This window comes from Pseudorca crassidens, chromosome 1 (genome assembly GCF_039906515.1).
Source record: "Pseudorca crassidens isolate mPseCra1 chromosome 1, mPseCra1.hap1, whole genome shotgun sequence".
Taxonomy (NCBI): domain Eukaryota; kingdom Metazoa; phylum Chordata; class Mammalia; order Artiodactyla; family Delphinidae; genus Pseudorca; species Pseudorca crassidens.
This window is the reverse complement of record NC_090296.1, coordinates 196,142,109-196,161,740: the sequence shown is the minus strand read 5'-3', so window position 1 is coordinate 196,161,740 and position 19,632 is coordinate 196,142,109. Positions and strand designations below refer to the sequence as shown.

The 19,632-nt window shown below is 54.5% G+C and overlaps 1 protein-coding gene across 2 annotated transcripts in view; it reads right to left on the bottom strand.

Annotated features, from left to right (window-relative positions):
* Nucleotides 1-19,632, bottom strand: part of ZNF438 (zinc finger protein 438) — a 297,450-nt gene that overhangs the window by 97,189 nt on the left and 180,629 nt on the right. For both annotated transcript variants that reach the window (XR_010934694.1, XR_010934693.1), the window contains exons 7-12: nt 18,082-18,297; nt 17,275-17,390; nt 8,824-8,940; nt 4,575-4,761; nt 3,438-3,488; nt 2,813-3,236 (exon numbers count right to left, since the gene is read on the bottom strand). The gene's annotated coding sequence lies outside the window, so the exon portion shown is untranslated. The remainder of the gene's footprint in view (nt 1-2,812; nt 3,237-3,437; nt 3,489-4,574; nt 4,762-8,823; nt 8,941-17,274; nt 17,391-18,081; nt 18,298-19,632) is intronic.

Sequence of the window (19,632 nt, the reverse complement as noted above, 5' to 3'; positions counted from 1 at the left end):
ACAATGTGGGAATCGAAGAATCTAGAGGGATCTCCAGGCGCCTGGGTTTGAGAAACGTGGCTTCATGTAGAGGAAATGCTAGCTGGGAATGTAGCCCTAACTCCCAGCCACCTAGTGGGGGAGGTTGGAGGGGGGAAGGGACTGAGGGACCTTCTGGAACCTTCCGGAACCTTCGTCTTGGGGTCTGGCCTGGGAAAGAGATCGGGTTTGGGGGTTTGCTGGGAAGCCCATTTGACCGGCTGCTTCCGAGCCCCAGGGCGTAACAGGGCGCGTTCTGTGCGGAACTGCAGATGTCGTGCAGTGGCCAACCTGCCTTTGTTCCTGGGCCTGTGGCCACACTGCGCACTGCTATCTGGTTGGCAGCCTCGGGGGTTGTGCGCGTCCGCGTGCAGCATCCTGCCCGCCCTGATCCCGTGTGACACTTGGCGACCGGCCATCACTGCTGCTCCTGGCCTGGGAGAAGCGCAGTAGACAAGAGGAAGTGGGCTGGGGGCCTGTCTCCCAGGGCCCTAGGAGCTGGGGGCCGGCCAAGTGGACCCCCTTCCGCAGCCTTGGACAGAGACGTCTCTAGACCTTGGTGGGTAAAGTGGGTCTAACCTGTCTGCCCGCAGGGCTCGGGCTCAGGCCTCTTTTAGCCTCACCCACTTCCCCATGAGCACTGCCATCTGGGGGCTTGAAGAACGCCTCTGTGCTGGGGATTTCAGCCTTCTGTCTGCACTAAACTCCTGCCCGCCTGACATCCTCACGTGGACTTTATGTGTGTCTCACACTTCACCCCGATCGCCCCACACCAGGCCTGCCCCCTTCTTGGGTGATGCCAACCCCATCCGCCCGGGCACCCAGGCGCCCAGTCCAACGCCCTGGACGCGGTCCCTGGTTTCTTTCTTTCTTTCTTCCACGCGTCACATCCAGTCCACCACGAACTGGCACCTAGGCCAGGAGCCTCCTTTCCTGCATTGCTGCTGTGGCGCCCGCCCTTGCTTCCCACTCCGCGGGGCGAGGCCTCACCCTGTGCGTCTGCTGCGGCCCTCGGAGGCCCCGCACACTCAGAGCTCAGACCCCTGACTGGCCTGCTGCACCCCTGGCCTCGTGTCCTACGCTCTGCCCCTCTTCCTTCCAGCCCAGGGCGGGGGGCTCCGACCTCAGGGCCTTTGTCCCTCCACTGGGGGTGCGCTTCCCAGATACCCGAGTAGCTGCTTCCTCGCCTCCAAATTCGTGCTCTAAGTGCCACCTTCACGGGTCACTCTACTCGTAACGGCCGTGACGCGTCATCCTCTCCCTCTCGCCTGATTCCTCTTTCTCCGTAACGGTTTCCCTTCGAATAAAGCACAGTTGACTTCTTTGCCTTCATCATCTGTCCGCTTCCTTGGCAGGAGGAGCAGGGGTTCTGGCCCGTTCCTGTCACGCTCCGTCTGGGCACCTCCTGCCTGCTGCCGAGGAGGTGCTGATGCAGTTTGGTCACCTGAAAGCCCTCCCTGTCCTGCGCTTTATGGAGAAACGCGCTCTTCAAACACAGGGGACCCTCGTGGTTAAGATGCACAATTTGCAGACTGAAGACCTGCAGGTCTCCGCCCCGGTATTTCCCAGGTCCCCAGGAGGCGCACCTCTCTATTTAGTCCCAGCTTTGCGGCTCCCAGCCATCAAGGGTCGGGGAGGACCGCCAACAGGGCGTCTGAGCCGTGACACGGGGACCATCTCCTCTCCTGGCTGGGACCCTAGGGAAGCCTGGAGACCAGGAGGCATCCCGAGAAGCAGTCAGGTGACACGGCAGCTGGAGGTTTGCCCACCGCGGGCTGGCAGGTGACGGGCTGGGACAGGAAGTTCAGGCAGGCAGGCAGGTGGGCAGCACCCTGACACCCCCAGAGCTCAGAGCAGGGGGGACCCCAGTGTCAGGTATGAGCCCCCGGGGGCGGGGGTCCACGTCTCTGCCCGGCGGCTGGCTCGGAAGCTGGCACACCGTGGGCACTGGTCAGATGCGAGCTAGGCGAGCAAGGCATTCGCCAGCCGGCCCGGTGCGCTTCCTCGTTTGCAAGTTTCCGGCCCGAGGGTGCACGACTGGAGGGTGTGGACCCCCAGGTTTTGCCTCACGGTTGGTTTCTTGGGTCCACTGCTCCCTTCGAGGTCAGGCAGCTGTGACTGCTGCATACGAGAACATTGCAGAGTGGCTTCATTCCCAGCCACCCCGGGTAATTGGTGGGGTACACCCTGGAATCCAGAAAAGCAATGGAGCCCTGCCCGGTCCCCGAAAGAAGGAACTAAAGTGCTGCAGGCAACGTGGAAAAGAGAAGAGGGCTTGGATGCACGGAACCAGCAGAATCGTGTCACACCTGCCCCGCCGGCCCTTCGGCTCGTGTCGGAGAACAGGATGGAAAGGGCGGCCTGCGCCCATCTCCCTGCACGCGTCCCCGGATGGGGAGCCTGGCTGCAGCCTCCCCGCTCCCGTGGACACTCCTCTGTTCACAGCTCTCTTGCAGCTCTTCCTCTTCTGATGGTTGGAAGGGGTAGGAGTTAAAACTCGCAGGTTTGAAGCTTGAAGCCTGGGACACTTTCCATCAGTGCGCTGGGCACCTCTGCAGGGAACCAAACCTGTGACCTCCTGGTGTCTGTAAACCGGGACGCCCCGGTCCCTCCCAGTCTTTCAGGTTTCCTTATTCATGCTTCCCAAGCGGCATTTCCCCCCCAAAAGGAACCCGCACACCAGGAGAGCTGTCCCCCTGAGCCCCCCAGAGTGGCCACAAGTGGCTCCGTTTCTCCTAACAGCTACTCAGCCTGGGCATCGTTGGAAAACTCAGCTCCACGGCGAGTAACGAACCTGGAAAGAATGTTGGTCTTCGCTGGGATTTCACATGACAGGTTTCTGGCTCTGAACCTGGATAAGATTAACTCTTCGTTCTAAGGAAAAAAAAAAAAAAAGCCACTAATTCTCCGAAACAGCGGTTTAGTGGGAAAATGTGCAGCTTTGAAAGCGCCACGGCAGTCCGATTCGTGCGTCCCTTTTCCAGGGCTGCATATTTTCTGTGCCTGATAATATGTTTGTTACACCTCCTCTTGGCCAGGGACACATACAGCACATCGTCGTCTCGAACCATGTAATCTCTTAACCAGAAGCTCCAGCATCTGCTGCCCAGTTGTTGGATGGAGGGATCATTAACGTGACTTCTAATTTTACTCTCTGAATTTAACGTAACAAGTCTTAATGAGTGTATGTAATTCATACTTTCCAACTTCAGAGGCTCCTGAAAGAGAAACCTATGCTTTTATAACCCGTCTCTGACGTACACGGTTGTATTTTTAAATCCTATTTCCTCCCCCTGCCCCTGCCCCGTACACAGCTGCATTATACAACAGACCCACTGGACATTATCTCCCTCTCCAGAATATGCATTCCAACATCTCTCTAGGTTTTGGGGAAGAGCCCCTTTCCACTTCATGCTCACATGATACGTCGGATGTCCTATTCTTCATGTGGAGATTAGACTTTCATCCACCTATTAAAAACCAAATTGCAAATTGGCATCCGAAAGACAACCCTTGAGTCATGTTGGGAGAATTCAGTTTCCAAACTTGCTTTCACCTCATGCCTGTTTTTACTGAAATGAGCTGGGCTTAGGAATGGCTCGTTCCTGCCAATCTAGTACAGTGTTGCCCTCTCCCCCTTCCCTGGCTATGCCCTCAACCCCCAGCCTAGAAAGCGACCGATTCTGATTAAATGCCGCTTTGGATTGACCTCCTTTTATTCAGAGTCTTGCCTCCATCAACATATTTGGGGATACTTTTTAGGAACAAACTCCAAGAAGCCAGAGCAGAAACGTTCAACCCAATAACACATGCGACGGAGAAACCATCCCTTGAACCGTTGCTCGCTGTAGCTGTGTTTATCGTTAACCAACTCCTGGAGAATTTCGAGAGGAATTCCCAGATGGGCGTGCCTCCTGTGCGGGGTCTTCTACACTGAAAGCAGGATGATGCTTTTAAAGCAAAAGGCCCAGAACTAACCTGATTAGCGTGGCTTATTAACTCCTGCTGGAAGGTCTGCAGATGTTCTGCAGACGCCCGTCCCTGTCTGCCAAGTGCATTTTATCTGCCTAGGAGAGCGGGACGGCGACACCGATAATGGATGGCCCGAGTTAACGAGCAAAGTCTCTTTGTTTGTTATGGGAAGTTAAGGGGACGGCTTCCCTCTGATTCTCTCACGTTCACCCAAGTTCAGAGGCAGCGTCGCACCGCTGCCTTTTGTGTGGAGGGCCACATCTCAGACGGGTGGCGTGGTCTCAAGTGCATGAGGCTGTTGAACCTGACCCAAGTCAAGATGAGGTTCCTCTGTCCCTCAGCAGATGGTATTAGGCTCTGCCTCATGCCAGGCGCCTGCCAGGCCCCAGGGACACAGAAGTGAAGTAGAGCAAACGCACTGCTTTCTTGGCACTAACTTTCTAGCATGAGGAGAGAGATGAGAAGCCAGTGAATGATCTGACTACGGCAGTGAAAATTTCCCACCAAAGACCTGAAGAAAGTTTCCTCGATTCTTTGGGGGACTAGGGATTTACTATGTTTCTAGAATTCTTGGGAAAGTTTACCTGTAGAACTTCTTTTGAGAGCTAGGGGTGGTACTGGGTCTGGTGAAGAGGCGGGAGCTGCAGCTACGGGTTGGGAGAAGTCTGGAGGGAATCTAGTCCAAGGACGTCGTCACGTGGAGGTAAGGATGCAGGCTGCAGTCAACGGGGGAGTAGGAGGTGCTGCCACCATCAGCTTCAGTCCAAACGTCTGTAAAGAAGACGGAAGGAGGGAAGAAGATGGGCACAGTGACACGGGAAAGGGGGAGGGGGGAGGCAGAGAGGCGAGGAAGGGGGAGGGGCAGGTGGGGACCAGCTTGGGAGAGGCCTCGGGCTGTGGAATCAAGTCCCCCCGGAAGGCTGGAGCCGGCTCCGTCCTTCAGGCTCCGTCCATGGCCGGAGGCTCCCCTGCAGTGAGCTCCCAGCTGACGTGGGCTATTCCAGTCCGTTCCCTGTCTAAGCTCTTCCCTTCGTCCCCGCCCTGTTACGGGGCAAGTTGCCACCTGAAAAGAGTCCAAAGGAGCATAAACGGTGCAGGGGTTGCCACGGTGCATGTTTCAATGGAATATTATCCGAAGGAAGAAGTAAATGAGCTACAGAGCCCAGGCAAAACGAGGCAGCACTGCGATTGCTCCAGCGCCCTACCTTCTGAGAAGTACGAGGCAGCATCCTTGGAACGATTTACCTCTTTGGCTGAGTACGTGTTCGATGCAACTGAGCCGGTGTCTGGCACCTGCTGTGCCGCCCTGGTGGCTCGGAGGCTCGGAACCGAGCTGGGCTGGGGGCGCGCGTGCCGCCTGGGCTCTCCCTGCTCTGCCTCCGGGATGGCCCTCGCCAGCCACTAGCCCTGTTCACCTCTCAGGGGTTCAAGTGTGGCTTCCCTGGGCCGGGGCTGGTCCAGCCGCGTCAGCCCCAGCATCCTTGCGCGCGCAGCCCCCAAGCTGGAGCGCAGACGCCCGCCAGGCTCCCCGAGCTCTTCCGGGGGGCGCTGACAGCACGGAGGGGGGGCACAGGGAGGAAAGAGAAGGCGCAGGGAGGAGGACGTCGCCACGCAGGCAGTCCTCGGGCACCTCAGCCTCGTCCTGTGGGAGTCCATCTCGCCGGCCTGTCCGCAGCCCTCAGCCCCTGGCACCATCCCCGCGTGGCTGGCATCCCCACCCATTCAGCTCCCCGAAGCGGGACCCTGGGAAGTGGCCCCCAGGCCGCCCCCATCCCTCCCCGCACCCCGCCTGCCTGCGGCCCTCTAGACCCACCGTCCGCCCTCCAGCCTGGGCCGGCCAGTCTGGAGCCGCAAAGGGCTGCGCGCGGACACTTCACATGTTAGTTCACTCGTCTCCGCAGGAAGTTGGGGTGGGCGGCTCCGGGGCGGGGTGGGGTGCCTCTGAGGGTGGGAAGCCCACCTGTCTCGTCCGGGCTCAGCCCCCAGCACAGGTGCGCACCCGGGCACGTTGGCCTTGATGGAAGAAGGGAGTGGCCCTACTTCCCTCCCTCCGTCCAGGCCCCCGAGTTCGCAGCCTCCCAGGGGCTCTCCCCGCCCTTGACTGTCCATCCTCAGCACAGCCGAGGCTCCAGAAGATGAAAAGCCCAGAGACTCTGCATCTGGAAACCCCCGGGGGTGCCCACTGCCACAGAGACGAGGGCGTGCAGTCCAGCCCGCCAGCCCCAGTGCCCCCCGCCAGTGCCCCCCACACCTGCCGGCACCCACGGTCAGCATCACGTCCTCCCTGCACGCCTTCCCTTCTCCAGGCTCCCAGTCTACATCACCTCCCCCAGGAAGCCCTCCTCTGCTGTCCTGCAGCACGCACCCGGTTCCCGAGAGCCCCCTGCGCCCCGCTTCCCTTCCCTCCCGGTTTGGCCCCCTCCACGGGATGATTCAGCTGCCAGCTGCAGGGCAGAACACGAGGGAGGGTGAGGATGGAGGGGCACAGGGAGAGTGCACGTTGCCCTTGAACTCGAGACCTCATTCCTCTGGGTGGGTCAGTGGCCTGGCTGCCCTTCAGAGGCAGCACCCAGCCCCACTGCGGCCCCGCCCAGCACGAGGCTCCATGATGACAGATTCCGGCCCCACGGAAGGGTGCTGGGAAAGATTGCCGGAGCCGCGGTGGCCTTTGAAACAGCCCGATAAATATTTCAATCGGAGATAAAGGACCAGACTGACGGGCCCCGTTCAGGCTGGAGCCGGGCCCAGGAAGCAGAGGCGTCTCAGGCTCACCCCCGCTCCCCGGTCCCCGCAGCCCGGCCTTGTCTCCAGGCAGAGGCTGTCAGTCCCACCCCGGGGGCCCCCGGAGAATCAGAGACGCCACAGCTGTGGCCACGCTCATAAAAAGAGATTCATGGAATCAGGGCCTCTTCCCCCGCCCTCCGAACCCCACCCAGGGCCTTCCCACTGGCGTCTCCCGCTTTCTCTCTGGTTGGGCAATAGGATGAAGCAACCCGCTCGTCTGCAAGAGGCATGGACACAAGAGGGAGCCTGGGCAATGCGGTTGCTGGGATGGACATCTGACTGTGTCCAGCACGCCTTCCTTGGCGAGCCCTCTCTCCACAGAGCGGGCGGCTCTCTACTCACTGCGCCCTGTCCCAGACCCAGAGCGGGCAGGTGACCGGGGCTTGAGCAGGGACAGCACACAGCCCAGACCCGCGGCCAGGCCCCAGGTCCTCCCCTGGACACTGCTGGCCGAGCGGAGAGGCTGCTCTGTGCGGCCGTGAGCTCTAAGGCCCGGCCCGAGCCAGCCCCACGTGCAGGTCTGTTTGGAGAATAAAGCCAGCAAGCCGGAGGGGACCAGCGATGGAGCCTTGGTGACATCATCACTTGGGCATCTGGCGGCAGCTGCATGAACTTTCTGGCTGGGTTAGCCAACCCTGCCCCCCACCTTCCCCGCTTCCTCGCTGGCATCCTGTCTGGTGCAAACGCTGAGCTTCGGGAAGCTCGCTGCAGAGGGACACCGTGGTTTCTGGCCACGGGCAAAGGATGCCAGTCCCTTAAGTGATGCCCGAACTGGCCGTTTGGAAGAGGTGTGATAAGGAGTCACACCTCCTTTGCTTTGAGGGACTCACCGCCGCCAGTGGCACCGATAAGTAACCCAAGGCAGCCTAAGGGGAAGAAAACCCAAGTCTCCAGAGTATTTGCCCCAGGGCTGGGCTTCCCCTTACTGCCCACAAGCCTCTGACTGAAGCGGAATCGGCCCATTCTTCGGAGGGGGACGTGAAGGCGTGGACGGAGAGTCACCCCCTGGTTCACGCTGACAGTGCGGCGTAGGCCAGCATCCAAACCCACGTCTGTCTGGCGCCTGGGCCCGCGGTTTTCCGACGGGCCATTCAGCTTCACAAGGGCAAGGGGAGATGGGCCCTCTCTCTAGAGAGGCTGGGGAAGGCCTCCACAAAGGGCGGCCTCCGACCTCCGCATCATCACGCATCTCCCGGAACTGCAGTGTCACCCTCCGTGGAGACCGGGGCACCAGGAGGGCCCTGCTCCCAGCCAGCGCTGGAACGTGCCGACAGACACTGCTACACAGGCAGGGTGCAAAAGCGGCTTCTGGAACCATCCTTCCCGCAGCCCAGGAAGAAGGGAAGGCACAGGCTGGGGGCCCCAAGACCTGGAGGAGGGGGCGGAGGCTGGGCTGCCAGGTGGGGGGATGGGATGGGTGTCCTGAGCTGCAACGCACCTCTGCGCCCCGGCACAGGTGCGTCCAGGTGATCCCTAAAACGATGCAGGGGTGGAGCGAGGGGAGAGGGCTTGTTGGCAGCGTTGACAAATGGCTCTCGAGGGATACGGATTTTCCCACAATAAATTACACACACACACACACTCGGATTCCTATCTCCGACGGCCATTGTCCTGGCCGATGGCAGCTCCAGTCTGGGCGCTCACATCTGCCGGGTGCCTTTAACGGGCTCTCAGCCATGTTTTGCAGGCACAGGCCATGGAGCAGGGACACTCAGCTGATTGGCTGCCTGCCCCCATCCCCCCATCCCCCCGCCCCCCAGCCCCCCGGTTAGAAATGGCATTTTCCACTGAGGAGCCACGAGCACCAGAGAGAAACTGGAACCCCAGGTAGAGCACAGGGATGCCAGCAGCATCTCCCAGCAGAGACAATGTGGGCTGCTCCCTTAGCAGACAGGTGCCACCCAGGGTGGGGAGCTGCAGCCCCAGGAAGGTGGCACGGGGCTTCACTGCCCGATTTTTGGTCAGTCTCTCCTGAATGCCAACCAAAAATAAAAAATAAACAAAGAAGCAAAAATCCACCAGCACCTATAGCCACTAAACATCGCTCACCTTTAGAATGCAATTAAGAAAATTCTGGAGCTTTTCTCTTGGGGTCCATTTAAATACTGCAGTGATAGTTATCTGTGACGTCAGTAAAACATCTGGCCTGATGTTCCATATGGGGGCCTGAAAGAAGAGAAGAAGTCCACGTGCTGGAAACGATCTTCCATCTGTGCTCATCGTTTTCTAAGGGATACCCTCCCCTCGAAGGTCCTTCTTTGGTGATATTTCTGAAACGACCTGGTGGGGTATTTCTACCAGCTCTCATCTTTGGTATTAATACCAGTACCAGCCATTCCTATCTGAAATGTCTTTTATAATTACGTAATTACATACCTCATTGACCCAATTGTTAAGCCCACAGACTGATTAAATATTAACAACCGCTTGGTTCTCGTGGTGTCATTAGTTGGAACACAACCTTGTAATCTCAGGTAACATGCGATGGTAATTACCCTTCACATCCACACACAGCTGAAAACGCAGAGCAGTTAAGCCAGATAAGGTTGCCCGGTAGAATGCACTGCTTTAAATCCTGTTTTACCTCCACCGTCTCCAGCAGGGCGCGTTTCAGCCCAGCTCAGGGCTTTTCAGCAGGGGCTGGCTGGCGGCTGGCTGGGGAGGGGGGAGGTGCAGGTGCACCAAACAGATCAACCCGCATGGACCCAGCCCTCTCCAGCCACAAATCCCACTGCGCTTCAGAAGTTCTAATGGGATTTCCCCCGAAGCACTAAGATGGAGACCGGGCTTAGCTCAAGCGTCCCTCATTCCAGAAAACAGCGTTGAGTCCGGCAGAGCTCGCCTTGGCTATCCCTGCAGGCCGAGGAGCTGCAGGAGACTGGGTCCTGGGACCTGGCCTGGACCAGCCCCTCGGGCTTTGAAGGGTCCTTCTGTGCTGGCCTCCTTCCAAACCGGCCTTTTCCTTCAGGCTTTCCTAACCCTTTCCGCTGGAGACCCTCAGCTTCTCCGCCCCCTTTCTTCCTCTTCCACACCCTCTGACCCCTTCCATCCAACTCTGCCCCGCCCATGGCGCCCTGAAGAGCATCTGCCCCATGGCACCTGTGGCTGGCAGGTCAGGAGCTGACTGGGGCGGGCTTAACGAGTGCTTCAGGTGTTGGGTCCACCTAGCTCTCCAGGCTGTGGGGTGGCCTGAGCCGCTTCCTGTTTGGAGGTGCTGCAAACATCCAGTCCGGGAACAAAATCTGCAGAAGCAAAGCTTCCGCACGTGCCTTGGGCAGCCCGGCTGGCCCTCGGGGCCTCTCCCGACTTCCTTTCCCGCATGCCCCGGCCGTGCCCTCCTGGTGGATGGGTAATGGTCTGTGTCCTGCCCCGGGCTGTTGGGTGCTACTGCAGTCTCTGTTCAGACCCCAGTGCACGGCTGGTGGACACTCTGGAATGTTCCTACACCATAGCTCAGACATGGGGGAGGACAGCACGGCCTGTCCAGCTCCAGACCTGTCCGGGCTGGCTCTGCTCAGACATGGGGAGGACAGCACGGCCTGTCCAGCTCCAGACCTGTCCAGGCTGGCTCTGCTCAGTGCGGAACACCTGCGGCCACCTCCCTTCTGACCCCAGGGTGGTGGTGCTGGAGGCTACCTGGAAGGCGAGCGCTTTGAGAAGGATTGTGACATCAAATGTAACATCCCTCTAAACACGAAGGATGGGCTGCCGTGCTCTGCTTGGCTAATAATGAACCAGCATGAATGAGAAAGCATTAGCTAATTAGTGCTCAGATCACATTTAAAAAACTACCACTCTTTGCTGAACTTTGGGGAAACGTATAGAAGGATTTGGGCTCATCTTAAAGATGTACTAATGCATGGACAGCAGGAGAAAAAAGAAGGGGCAGGTTAAGCAGAGCTGATACTGATGAAGCAACTCCATGGGGTGCAGGCGCTGGGTGTCAGCACTGGTGAGGGGCTCAGGGTCCCGCAGTCCTCATCACGATGGCCTGGTGCCCTGGTCCTCGCCTCTGACCCTGTGAACCTAATGTCCCATGGCTTTATAAATTAAGTGATAAAAGAGGTTGGCATCTATATTACACGCCAGAGACCTCCTGCTTTAGGTCAGAGAGGAAAATGCAAAAAACATCTTTTTTTTTTTTTTTTTTTTCCGGCCGCCTGCAGCTGGTGGGATCTTAATTCCCTGACCAGGGATTGAACCCGCACCCTCGGCAGTGAAAGCGCAGAGTCCTAACCACTGAACCGCCAGCGAATTCCCCAATCTCCTTCTTAAAAACAACATTCTTTGCAGCAAATCTGAGGTTTGTATTTAATGCCCAGCAGGGCAGAGCTGTCCAAATCCTCCAAAGCAAAACAGACTGGCAACCATCCTCCCAGGAAGAGAAGGTAGTTTTCTTTTGACAACTCATTTGCTTGATCTTAATTAGCCGCGAGGTTTTCGTTGTTGGTGGTGTTTGTTTATTTAATACCAAAGCCAGGGGAAAAGTCAGATGGAGCAACTTTACCCAACATTCAACTCTCTGGAGGAGAAACTCAAGTCATGAACCGTGATTTCTGTCCATTGTCTGGGGAATCGTTAAAACTAACTTTAAAATTAAGGAGACATGATCAATGGCTCCTGCTTTGCTAATTTCCTATGTGACATCTTATCTAAGGATTTGCCCCTGTAATTAGTCAGCCCCAAGGCAAATTGGGTTGTAAGCCTTTCTCCTCTTCTGACGTTTCAATACAGAAGTTTCATTTTCTGTTCTACGATGTCTCAGCTACCTACCTCTTTATGCCCAGCAGAGCAGCAAACTCTTGTGCCAGCAGCCGGGCTCCTAACCAGGTCCAGCTGCCCCGATGTTTAGTCAGCGCTGTGCCCAGCATCGTGCATTGTGGCTCCTGCCTTTGTGGATTTATCATTTTTCTTCCCTATTATGAGACTGTTCCCAGGGAATGCTTTTTCGAGGCTGGCAGTAGGCATGCGGAGCCCTAGAAACCTGACAAGCCTGTCTGAGCCATGATTGAAAAAGTGGTTCGTCTTACGGCCACAGTGGGGAAGATGCAAGAGTTTAATTGGGTCCGACTTCAGGATTCAGATCATAGTTTTCCCTGGAGGTGTGCGTGGCAGGAAGCAACATTACCAAATCCAGGACCTTTCTAAACACTGAAATGAATCAAGTTCCAGGATCATTTGTTAATGGGAAAATGTACGAGAGCATTTGAACGTTTAATTACAATATTCTGTAATTGTTAAATCAGCAGTGACATTACAGAATGCTCTCGGTGACCAGATTACATGATGTATTTCTGTGTGAGAAGGCAAGGATGCAAAATGATGTCATCGCAGGCACCTTTCCTGCTCCTTCATCTTCCCCCAAAGGGACCAATTCAAATAGATAATTTGACTTGATTGTTTTTAATTACATCGTAAACATTTCAGAAAAAATTCGAGGATGAAGGTGAACACGAATCAGTTGGTAATAAAAATGCAGGCTCCAATTCTTCTTGGATGACAGATGAAATGAGTTTAATACATTCTTGCTCTGTGGAAAATACGGAACATTTAAAACTGCAAACAACTGAATTCAATTAGCAGACCTCGTTCAAAACAGCTTGGAGAACCGGAGGACCGGGAACTCTTATTATCCACTCACTGCAGACGCAGGAAAGCATCATAGTTCACGGCTGATGGGAATTGGTGGGGAAACAATGTAAAATTGGCCCCTGTGTTTTTCCATCCAGCCTGAACTGGCAAGCAGATCCACTAAGAGCTTCAGCTGCTAATGTTTTCCACCCCTCACCTTTCATAAGCCCTTAATTCATCAGAAGGATAGAAAAGTGGACAAAATACTTTCAGTGTTGAAAGATGGACTGCTAACTGCATCGCTTTCAAATGCAAGTAAATCCCAACGGTGAAGTTCAATTCCGAATCTCCCTCCACTAATAAATCACAATCAGCCATTGTCGGTGGGCCGTACTCTGCTCCCCTCCTCAGAAGAAACCGGTCCTGGGCTTGCTTTTTGAGTTGGTGATGCTCCCTGCTTCGGAGAAGAGAGCACATGTTTTATAGAAGGGTGGGCCTTGGCCGTGGTGTTCAAGGGTTGTGTTTTTTGTTGCTTAGCCAGGCCATCACTTTCACAGCCCTGGAAACACACAAACAGTGGGCTTCACACATTCAACTGCTTCGACCTGTCTGCAGCGGGAACCCTGTTGGTCACCTGTGCTGTGGACGGTCCTTCCTCCGTTTAATTAGTTGCTAATCAAGTTTCATGAAAGAAACAGCACCTTGAACTTGAGAAGCACAGCTTACTTAGGAAAGCAGAATCTTCCGCGGGTTTCCTCGACCTCCACAGCAGTATGATTCCAATGAAGACATTCATCAGAGTCTCCACATGCCTGCTTTTCATTTACCAGAAGTGGCCCTCCGATGCCCCTAGAGCCAGAGCAGGTGATCCAGTGAGAGGACACCACTCAAATGCCCATCTGGGCCTGTATTCTGGAAACCACCCGTCCCCACTTCACTCTGGGAAGGTGCGGGTTCAATGCTTCCTTTGAAGTCTCGTTCTTCAGCCCCCTCTCTCTTAATTCAACGTCCTGAAAACCTGCGTTGTGCATATGTTCTGTGCCTGTGGTACCTTGTCACTTGCACTTTAGCGTTGGTTCACAAAACCCAGCGAACTGTGCTTCTTGGGCTAGAAAGGTAGGTTTGACAGTTGAGGATTTTAGCCTTCCTTGGGGAGGTGAGAACTTCCGGACAAAGAATGTTGTCTGCCCTTCCGGTAAACAGTGAATGCTGCCCACCCCCAAGCTATCAGCTACTGCAGCTGCCCCCTGGTGGGGGGCACTCAGGAGGGTGAAGGTCAGATGCTGGCCCTAGGAAGATGCTACGAAAGGAATCATTTCAATGAGCCCAGACTCTTGCCTCTTCCCATACACAGAAAAGCACTCAAATCACTAACCTCAGATGTCTGTCCTTGTGATTAACAGTCATCTTTTGATGTTGGACTACATTTTTTTTTTTTTTCAGCAAAACCTCCTATATATCCTCCCTTACCTCTTTGGAACAGTCCCTCAGAGCGATCTCAGAGGCTGATCCCCAGGCTAGAGTCCTCAGTAAGACTCCTGAACTGGCAACTTTCAGGCTGTGCTTTTTTTTTTTCAGTCAACAAACTCACCCAGGAAGACGGGACTCCACTCCACGCCCATCTGCGTGAATCCCAAGCCGAGGCAGTAGAAGCAGGCTTTGGAACGGGACGGGAGCAGCTGCTGCCAGGCCCTCGGGGTGTCCGGTCCCCCCCTCCCCCGCACTGGGGGTGGGCTTGGGAGGCGGGGTGAGGGCGAGCCTGCCAGGGGGCGGACTCCGCTGTTGGCGACCCCCCAGGCCGCAGCTGCGGGTGCAGAGGGCCCACCCAGAAGTGATGAAGGCGGGAGCAGAGCCCGCTGGGGGGCTTCTGGGTTGGCTCCCAGCGCCTTCCCCCAGGCTTGACTCAAGGGCGGGCAGAAAGGGAGACTAAACAAAGAATAAGTGCTCACTGGGAGAAATGGAGGGCTGCCTCCCAGTTCGGGGCCCCGTAAAAAAGCGTGTCCCCATCCGAGGAGGAAGCAGAGGAAGCCTCCCGCGACCTCCGCGGGAACGGGCCCATTGCGAGTGACCACGTGAGTGGCCACGTGGACCACGGGCGCACGGATGGAGAGGCGGGGCCAGCAGAGCCTGGGGGGGGCGGGGGAGGCAGCCCCGCCCTGCAGGGGAGAGAGCAGGGCTGGGGGCGGGAGGGGCTCAGCTCCAAGGCCGGGGTCTCAGAGCCCCTGAGATGACACGGGTCATTTCCACCCGTGTTCCCTGGACGGGACATGTTCAGGATGGCTTGGCTGTAAAACCGCGGTTATATGATAAATATTGGTTTAAAAGGGGGAAATAATACAGCCCATGGGGTCCGGGGGGCGATTTCTACATGCTTCAGATTCCACAGACCTTTCAGTGGTTGTTGATCTTATTTTTCTGGCCTTCTAAAAGAATGTCCATTTAGGCCATTTTCTCGAGGATGTTGTTGAATGTGACAAAATATTGGGATAAGCTTGCTGCCGGCTGTACGGGCTGCACTTAGGAAACGGGCCGCTCTCAGCTAGATGGGCTGCAGTTTGGACCGTAGGGCTGCCCGCTGTGAAACGTTTAGTTTTTATTTTTTTGGCCATGCCATACTGCAGGCGGGATCCAAGCCCCCCGACCGGGGATTGAACCCGCGCCCCCTGCACCGGAAGCGCGGCGTCTTAACCACTGGACCCCCGGGGAAGGCCCGGGTGTGAAAGGTTTAATGCCAACCTCACAGCGCAGCGAGCCAATTCACTCTACCTGAGACTGATGTGGTCCACGCAAATCACACCTTCAGCCCCAAGGCGTAGAAAGAGAGCCATTAGGCTGTTTTCCTGAAATTTGGTCAAACACGCCCACCTCAGGAGAAGTAGCTCTTTCATCTTCCCCCTCCATCAGCTTCACCACCAACTAAGTCGCAGTGGTTTTTTCCCACTAGGTTAAAAGACTATGAATGCCCAAGTATGCTTAAGTCCGGCTGAAACTGTTTTAAATTCCTTGTTAATAGTAGAAGGCCTTTCGCGATTTCTGAATGGATTACTTGTGACACTGATGGCCCTGCAGCCCCAAACTCTCCGTTATCCTCAGCAGAGAGCAAACCTTGGGTCAAGACAGCATGATTTCCTGCTACTGTCTCAACTCTTGAGCAAATCGCTTCGTTTTGGAGCCCAGAACCTTCACTTCTGGGATTGTCAACCAGGAGGCCAATTGGTGTCCATTTTGGCAATGGATTTTATGATGGGGAAATTTTCCCAGTTGTGAGTGGACTGAAATCCCCAGTGAATCCCACCGGACCCAGAAAAGCACGAGTCCTTTGTGAAACTGGCATAAGATTGCCCTCTTCGATAATAAGGGCCCTCCGAGTTAACAAATACCACTGAGGTTATTATTTTCCGTATGAGATGATGAAGATGTTTGAAATAGTGTTTTCAGGGCACTGATGAAAATCAAAGCAAAATGAAAACATCCGATCACAGCCAATTTCCTTCTCTCCTACTGCCTCTTACTGTCAATGAAAGAGTCCTATGCTCCCGTCTATGTGCAAACGGAAAAGTACAGCTGGGCAACAGCATCTCCTGGGTAACCCCATGTGACCGGAAGTGCGGAGGATCTTCTCAGACCAGTGGTGCTCTGTGCTGGGCTGGCTTTCCAGCCGGGGGGCCCCAAGTGGGCTAGGGTGTGGGTCTCCGCATGAGCTGGGCACTCACGCATGTGTGTTGATTGGGAAATCTCCCTGGAGGACCCGTGAGTAGTTCCATAAACACTTTTTTGGGCAACTTGGGACAGATTTAAGCTGCTATGAAAAGGGGAACCAGACAGATTTTATTTAAGCCAACACATGAAAATTGCGAGAGAGGGCCCTCCGAGGAATACACACAGGAGAATGTGATTAACTAGGTGTTAACGTTGAGTGCTCTGGGCCAAGCGACAGCTGCGTGACAGACAGACTTTGTGTTCACGGCAGCACCGGCTATTGGACATGGGAGGGGTGGGGGTTTGTTCGCATCCGTGAGAGACTTGGTCTAATTTCAGCCTCCCTCCCTGGAGATGGTGGAAGGATACAGATCATTTTGGAGTCTAAGTGGCCCTTTCTTCGGCCACGTTCTACCCTTGTGACCCAGTCATACCGCAGGCCTGGCAAAACGGCAGAACATCTGACAGGACAGTGAGGCCAGGAGGACGAGAAGGAGGAGGTCATACCCACATCCTCAGAAAACCTGGCCCGATGTGGGCTTCTTAGCACAGGCGAGGAGAGGAGGAGAGGGCAGAGGGGAGAGGAAGGCTGTTGGTTCCAGTAGGTTCCAATGCCGTCAGAATCTGCATCTTCTTCAGAGGACCAGATTTCTGCTGCACCATTTTATTTGAATTAGGATGAGAAATGAGAGACAATTTCAAACCCAGCCCAAACCCAGAGTCAGTAACTCTGGTCAACTGAAACTTTGGAAGAGCTTTTCAGGGTGAGCCTGGGCCAGGTGGCGATGCCTCTGGGTTCCTAAGGGACCTTCACTCTTTTCCAAAGGGCACTCAGGAGCCCCCCAGGGCATCACTGAGGCACCAAAAGGCCTTCTTGGCGGCCACAGGGCTTCAGAACTTGCCAGCATTAGTCATCCCTTTGGCTTGAGGCCACCCTTCAGGAGGCCTATAAAATGCAAATCTGGGGAGAGAGGCGGTGCTCCTTCAGGCCCTGACGGCAGGGACTGGAGGGCCTGGGTTGACAGACAGCCCAGGGAGGCCACAGAGGGACAGGGAGGGTGACAAGTCTGACGGCTGTAGCAGTCTAGTTCAGATTGGGGCCTCACTGGTGGGTCATGAGATGAATTTAGTGCGAGGGAGCCAGAATTAAAAGGAGAAATTAGAGCATTCAAGATGCAAAGTGCATGATTATGTAGACTGTATTATTTTTACGAAATGAAACTTTTGTACCTGTGGGCTGTGGTGCGGTACTGTCAGGCAGCAGGGGCTCAAGCCCAAGGGGTCAGACGACTTCTCCTTCCTTCACAGCGTTGCCGAGGGCTTCCCGAGCGACGGCAGCCCAGCTACTGCTTAATCCGGCGAAGACATTTTGCAACCAAAACAATAAATAAAATGCAGCCAAACATTCCAATAACGCAACAGTAAGTGTCCCGCTTTGCCATCTCCTGGTACCCCTTTCCTGAAGCCCCCTTCCGGGAAAACTATGCATATTACAAGCACACACCGACCCCTTCTCGCCCACCCTTCCTTCCTCCTTTTTCACATGACAGCACACCGTACGTGCTCTGCATCTTGCTTCCTGCACACAGTACAGATTTCAGCACATGAGGTGCAACTCCCATCTCTTCTCCTGCAGCACGGTATTCCGTCCCCTGGAGCACTGAAGCTTCTTTAAACCGGCTCTGACGGATACTTGAATTTGTGTTCAGTCTTATAAACAATGCTGCACTGAACATCCTCACATATGTGTCGACTGAAAAAAACCCACAACCCTGAAGTTGAGAATTACGTTTTATGTGGTGGACATACTAAGCACTTAGGCCTGGGAGAGAGGCTCTCAGATTGCTTGGAGGGACCGGAAGGGAGAAGCCAGGATATATAGGAGTTTTTGCAAAAAAAACCCAGGTCATCAGAACATCGAATGATGACTGTTAATTAAAGAAAACCAGACATCTCAAGTTAATGAATTTAGCAATTTTCTGTGTATGGGAAGACGCAAGGGTCTGGGCTCACTGAAATGATTCCTTTGATATGCACCTTAGCTATCTGGGGCCGGCATCCTTGGTGTCTCCATCCCGAATCCGCTCTGGGTGCACAGTCTGGGGCGGCTGCAGTGGCTGACAGCTTGACGGCTGCAACATCCTTTGTTTCCTGATACGGCAGGCGCCTTTCTTTGTCCACATCTGTCTGTGAACTCGTGCAGTAATATCTATAGGCCAGATTCCTGGAAGTGGAGTTCCTGGGTCAAAACGTCTGTGCATTTTAAAAAGATTTTGATAGAAATGGTCACATTTGGCTTGTTCCACGGAGGTGGTGCCAAACTATTAATCCCATTCTGCTGCCTGGACCCTAGACCCAGGCTCGCCACTACCCTGCGGCACCCCACTGGGCCTTTCCTTTCATCATCGGAAAGTTCCTCATGCCGTGTCTTGACGTGGCACTGCTGCCCTCGTGCTGGCCCTACCCACCCTTCACTTCAAGAAAGAATAAACGCCATTCAAAGGACTTAAGTCTTCCTGGATATTTCAACTTTCCTCAGTTGTGACCATTGTCAAAAAGGCTTGGTTCAATGAATGTCTTAGGAAAAATTTCACTGTGCTTTAATTTGGATGAGACTGGGGAAAGGCAGTGTATTAGTCTCATAAGAGCACACACTTAGCAATGACTTCCGGAAATAGCCAGAGCTTAGGGAGGGTCCTGCAGCTCGTATGTTTGAGCCCCTGGATCTCCTCCGTGGCCAAATTTTTGTGGTAAGGTCTGCATGACAACTCAGGCAATAATCAGATCAAGTTCATTGCTGTTTCTGCAAATGCCCTTAGAACACCCGGTGGGCAGTCTCTTTGCCACACCTGACTGGAGATTAAATTCCTACTTAATGACAGAAGGTAAAATCTTTCATTTTTTTGAGTAGCACTTAGTGGCTGATTTATCAAGACATGATCTATTGTGATGCTAACCGCTTGCAATTTTGTTTGTGGAATGTACTGAGAGAGGCAAGTACTGCCATCCTATTACAGGTGAATTCTTTATGGCTAAGCTGACCAAGGCGTGGTGGGCGATTTTGAACATGTGAGCAAGTTTCACTGAAAAAAAAAAAAATCCCAAACCTGTTTAGCTTCACATCAAAATCAGAACAAGTGTCACGTCTGGTCTCCTTCAGTAGACCCTGGATCTTCTCCTAGGGTTAAGGCAACACACTGAAACATTCTCACACTTCTGAGCACGGAAGATGTGATGTACTACTTAGCTAACATCCTAAACACAAGTTTAAAATATGCTTGCAAAACCACGGTTATAGTTTTATTATGGGGATAACCATGACCATGACCAAATGTGAGATACAATAAACATTTCACCTCCAAAAGGAGCAACGCTGGAGAGGTGAATATGGTTCAGATACGTATTGGACCCCAAGTCCAGATAAGCTGCGGACTGCCTGGCGTTAGGCAAGTCCATATAAAGTTGGAGCCAAATTCCTGTTAAATCCCAGTTCATCCTTACCGGGGCCCCTTCCTCCGAGCTCAGCACGAAGGGGAGATTCTACAGAATGTGTACCTAACAAAACACGCCAGCAGCTTGAATGGAGCA